The sequence below is a fragment of the Lethenteron reissneri genome, chromosome 66 (genome assembly GCF_015708825.2).
Source record: "Lethenteron reissneri isolate LAM-NWPU_2019-01 chromosome 66, ASM1570882v1, whole genome shotgun sequence".
Classification (NCBI taxonomy): domain Eukaryota; kingdom Metazoa; phylum Chordata; class Hyperoartia; order Petromyzontiformes; family Petromyzontidae; genus Lethenteron; species Lethenteron reissneri.
Window position 1 is genome coordinate 8403490 of NC_083844.1, and position 6101 is coordinate 8409590.

Genomic DNA, 6101 nt, shown 5'->3' on the forward strand with positions numbered 1-6101 from the left:
GGAGATGTTCTCCTCATTGATCCGTACATTTAACCCTCAAAGATTATGTTTGTTAAACTGGGTAACAGAAGAATCGGTTAATTCCTCAGCGTAACGCGAGCATATACCGCGATAATAAAAAGTCCTTAAAATTGAATGTGATGATATTCATACAAAGGCAATAAAGAAACATGTCCCGAAGGCAAAAGTAGACCTCAATGAATTCATTGGTAAGATTATGTAATTAACGAAATGTGATATGTGCTTTATGTGTGTGTTGGTGGTTTTGTCTCCTTGTTCAACTCTTTGGATTAAGCAGACGTCAGGCAGATGCATTGTGAGTGTGGGGGAGGGGCATACAAACAGCTTCCTCGCTCTGTCTCTCGCTCGGCAGCAGCTGCAGGTGCTTGTCCACTGCTGGATGAAGAGAGTCGGCACGACGCTCGCCGTCGGCGGTGCGCGATGATTCCGTCGTCAGATAGCGCCCGCAGCTCGTCCGCTGGTCGTCGTTCTTCACTCTTGTCTTGGTTCCCAGCTGGTGCTGGTCGGTGTGTGTGGGTCGAACCCACGGCGCTCTCGTCGGCGCTCTCCTTTTCCTCACGGGTGGCTGGTCAGGCTCTTTCCCCTGCTGGATGAGCTGAGTCGGCACGACGCTTGTCTTTGAAGGTGCTCGACAGCGCTCGCCGCTCGTCCGCTGCCAGCTGGTGGTGTAGCGGTTAGCGCTACACTGCGCTACGAACCTGGCGACCCTGGTTCGATTCCCGCTCACGGTCAACACCGGTGACGATTATTTGAACCGGTCCCAGGCCTCGCTTAGGTCGACTCAGCCTCAAATGAGTACCTTGTGCGGTGTGTAAACGTCACTGGGGAGAGACAAAGGCGGCCGGGCGTGGTGCTGGCCACCCACCCACTCGTGCGCCGTGCTGGCCTTCATAGGCGCTCGCTAACAGCACTTGCCCCTACAGTCTGGCAAGGCTATGGGGGGGATCTTTGTCTTTGCGCATAGATAGGCGGTATATTCAAGACGCTTCGCGTGCCGTACCTTGCTGCGTTCCAGGAATTAATAAGTCATTAATTGGGCGACTGCATTGAAATGCATGCCATGCGTAATGATTTATTGTGTGTGTGTACATCGGGGGAGCAGTGGCGCAGCTAATCGCTGCGCGACGAACCTGGCGACCCGGGTTCGATTCTCGCTCACGGCCAACGCGGTGACGATCTGAACCGGTCCCGGGCCTCGCCTAGGTCGACTCAGCCTCAAATGTGTACCTGGTGCAGACTGGAACAACTACAGGGGCATCTCACTTCTCAGTGTGCCGGGAAAGGTCCTGGCAAGGATTAATTATTCAACATCACCTTGCTAGGCACGCTGAGGAGAGGCTTGCGGAGCCCCAATGCGGTTTCAGGAAAGGGCGGTCCTGCACAGATGCCATATTTTCTGTCTATCTGCTACAGCAGAGGTGTAGGGAATTCCAACAAGACCTAAATCTCTGCTTTATTGACCTGGTCAAGGCCTATGATACCATCAGTAGGCCTGGGCTCTGGGTTGTTCTTCATGCTTTCGGAGTCCATGACTCGCTGCTCACAATCATTAAGGACCTTCAAGATGGTGAGCAGACCCGGGTAAAACTACGTGGCTGGGAGTCAGAGCCATTCCCTGTACACCTTGGGGTGCGACAGGGATGTCGTCTGGCTCCCTCATTATATAACATCTATTTCGACCACGTAGTTCGTGAAGCCTTCAATAGCTGTACCGGAGGAATTTCCATATTGTGTGTGGGCGATTTAATTACACGTGAGTTCACTCTGCTATGACGCCACACATTCCCCAGAATCCTGTCGCCTATGGCTTGAAAAGAAGTGTTTGTGCGGGACTCCGAGTGTGTTTGCCTGTGTGTCTGTGTGTCTCTGTATGTGTGTATCTGCGTGTGTGTGTGTCTGTGTATGTGTGTATCTGCGTGTGTGTGTCTCTGTGTGTGTCTCTGTATGTGTGTATCTGCGTGTGTATGTGTGTCTCTGTATGTGTGTGTCTGCGTGTGTGTGTGTATGTGTGTATCTGCGTGTATGTGTGTGTGTCTCTGTGTGTCTGTATGTGTGTCTGTGTGTGGCACAAGCGTCGTGGTGACGTCACCGCCACTTAGTGGCGAATGGCGGTTGTTGTTGTGTGTGTCTGTGTGTGTCTGTGTATGTGTCTGTGTGTGTATCTCTGTGTGTCTGCAAAACGCGGGCCCCCTCAAATGTAACACCTTTGCCAGTTCGAAACGTTCAGAGTGGCCTGCCTACGATCCATCATACTTTAACCTGCAGGCTTGATTGTATAATGAGCTCCCAAATCCTTGAAATATTTGTGCACAGTCCCATCGGTGAGCTCGTCCGGCAGGCAAGGCAGCGTTGGCTGAGTCATGTAGCCCGCATACCAAGACACCGTATGCCCAAGCAGCTTATGTTTGGCCCAAGGCCGTAATTATAATATATATTGAGGGGGACACATCCCCTCCCCCCCAATATTCAAATATGCTCAAAATGTCCCCCCCTCCCCATATATTGCTATAAATAGATCTACGTTTATATAATTGTGGTTATGGTTGTACTTTATGAATCCATTACATACAATGAAACAAGAAAAGGTAAAAAAGAAAAAAACTGAGCAATGTAATACAATACAATATTAGACATTATTGTAAAAAATTAAAAGTCCATCCCATGTGTTAGTGAATTGTTTTATATTTTAGGCAGGAAATGGCAAAAAATGGCAGAAAATGAGTTTTAAAATAAAAAAAAAAATTCTGGGGGGGGGGGGGGACCCCCAGACCCCCTGAAAAATATGGTCACCCCCCAATGTTGACTCCATGGCTACGGCCTTGGTTTGGCCGGATAGAGGGGGCTAAACAGGCACGGCACGGGCTAGAGAAGAGATGGAGTGATGTGGTACAGGAGGATGTGGAGCTGAGTGGACTTCCCGATGACTGGTACCAACGGTGTCAAGATCGGCCTCTGTGGAGGAGGCACTGCTGCTACTCGCTAACGGGGATGGGATCTTTGTCATTGTATTTGATACTCTTTAGTTATCTCGGTAAAGTCACGTAGGTAGAAAAAATAATAGATCACGACGTTTCGATCGCAACACAAGCGACCGTCATCAGGTGTGATTGAAACGTCGTGATCTATTATTTTTTCAACCTACGTGACTACCGAAAGAACCAAAGAGATTCCTGCAGTCACGAAAGCTTCAAATCCATATTGTATTTTGTCTGCGTGATGTGTATGGTGTAATGTGTGGCGTGTTTGTGTGTGTGTGATGTGGGTCCACACCCCTTGACTTGTTTGCGGGTGATTGATGATGATGACGGCTCGTGGAATACGCAAAGTCAGCTATCAGCGCGGACATCTAACACGTGCATCAACTCCAGTGCCGCGATGCCAAAATCATCTGAAGGTTCGCCCTTCCTTCCTCCCTTGGCTCCCTTCCTCCACCGTCGACCTTTGAATGAACCACGGTACCTCGCTGCTGACCTCGTCAAGGAGCTATAAACCATCATCATGCGACACTCCGGTCATCATCCGCGCAGCAGCAGTGGCGGCTTCTGGCTAAGCCGTCCAACAAAGATGCTATACACTACACTATACACTACGCGATACACTACACTACACACGAGTATATACACTACACACGACTAAAACACTACACTCCACACTATTACACCATACACTTCTATACACAACAGTATACTCTACTATGCACTAAATTATGCACTACACTATACACTACACACGACTAAAAACACTCCACTCGACACTACTACACGATACACTAATATACACTACACGATACACTACAATACATTACACACGACGATACACTACTATACACAATACACTACTACACACTACAATTATAGCTAGCCGTCGAACAAAGATGGCGGTCACTGCATCGTCTTCGTGCGGCGCTTTCAGTTGTGCTGCTTCTGCGGCCGTCTGGAACGCTCTTCTCTTCCGATATTAGGAAGCCACTCAAGCTGTGCACTGTTAAAATCATCCACATTGACAAACTCGTTTCTTTATAACTTTTTTTGTGTGTTTAGTTTGTTGTCCTTCCCCCCGCACCTCCGATTAGCACGGTTGGTTATGTACGGTGCGAAAGAAGTTAAACATACATACATACATACAAACCCAACACAATGCATTTATTACAGACCAGACGACGTATTCATAATCAACGTTTTTGGGTTTAGATCGCGTTTATTTATAAATGTGTCGTAACCCTCCACCACCCGACACGGCCAATCAGTAAAAAAGTGTCACGTTGACAAAGACAAATAGTTCACTGCTTTAGCCCACCGGTGTGTTGAAGCCACAACATTTACAATTTGAGTACGACGTTTCGCTGGTAATTGCAACCAGCATCATCGGGCAATTCGCCAGAATTCTGCAACCAGCATCATCGGGCAATTCGCCAGAATTCTGGCGAATTGCCCGATGATGCTGGTTGCAATTACCAGCGAAACGTCGTACTCAAATTGTAAATGTTGTGGCTTCAACACACCGGTGGGCTAAAGCAGTGAACTATTTGTCTTTGTCAACGTGACACTTTTTTACTGATTGGCCGTGTCGGGTGGTGGAGGGTTACGACACATTTATAAATAAACGCGATCTAAACCCAAAAACGTTGATTATGAATAACATTGGTCGCGAAAGCCTACGTGTTAAACAGACGACGTATGTCCGCATGGAACTGGAGGCCACTGTCTAGATCCAGATGCTCTTGCTGTTGCAAGGCTGTATTATCCAATAAGCTACAGTAGGCACTGTTGGCCTATTGAATTATCCCAGGCTCGATCCCATGCTCAATCCCGTGCTCAAACTCATGCTCGATCCCATGCTCGATCCAATGCTCGATCCTATGTTCGATCCCATACTCAAACCCATAACATCTCAACACCATGTCTGACGTTCTTCCCAAATGCATGCTCGACCAAAAGGCTCGAACGCATGCTCGATTCCATGCTCAATCCCATGCTCAATCTCACGTTCGATCCTATGCTCAAACCCATAACACATCAAGACCATGCTTGACCTTGTTCCCAAATGCATGCTCGATTAAAAGGCTCAATCCCATGCTCAACCCCATAGCATATCCAGCCAATGCTCGACCCCGTGCTCCATCCCACCGTGCTGGGCCTCCATTAGCAAACCACCAATATAATTCTTAACCAGCCCTGGGGGGTGATTGTCAAAGTAGAACAACACTTTGACCTCTTTGCTCGCCAAAAATAGGCTCCGTTTTACGTGCGTAATTAGGCCTCATGAGAGCCAATTTGTCAGTCTGAGCGAGTCTCGTTATTACATCGCTGACCATAATTGCCCATTTCATCATCATCATCGCTGTCGTCGTCGACGACGTCATGCGGCACTTTGTGTGGCTGGAAGGTCCTCCTTTGACATTCACGAAGCTGCAAACTGCTGCCCCTATAGATAAGGGCAAACACTGCTGGTCATACTTTTGATACTGGCAAAGAAAGGCTCCAAAAGACAACAAACTAAACACAACAACAAGCAGTTCAATGTAGTATAGTAGTGTAGTGTGTAGTGTATAGTAGTGAAGTGTATAGTGTAGTGTATTGTAGTGTAGTTTATAGTGTAGTGTATTGTAGTGTAGTTTATAGTAGTGTACAGCAGTGTATTGTAGTAGTGTAGTGTATAGTAGTGTCGTGTATAGTGTAGTGTATAGTAGTGCAGTGTATAGTAGTGTAGTGTATAGTGTAGTATATAGTAGTGTAGTGTATAGTGTAATGTATAGTAGTGTAGTGTATAGTAGTGTAGTATATAGTGGTGTACAGCAGTGTATTGTAGTAGTGTAGTGTATAGTAGTGTCGTGTATAATACTGTATAGTAGTGCAGATTATAGTAGTGTAGTGTATAGTCGTGTAGTGTATAGTAGTGTACAGTAGTGTATTGTATAGTAGTGCAGTGTATAATAGTGCATAGTAGTGCAGTGTATAGAAGTGTAGCATATAGTGCAGTGTTTAACAGTCTGTACTTTGAACTTTTTTGGCACCGTACGTAGCCAACCACGTTAATCGGAGGTGCGGTGGAAGGACAACATAGGGGCCGTCCATAAATGA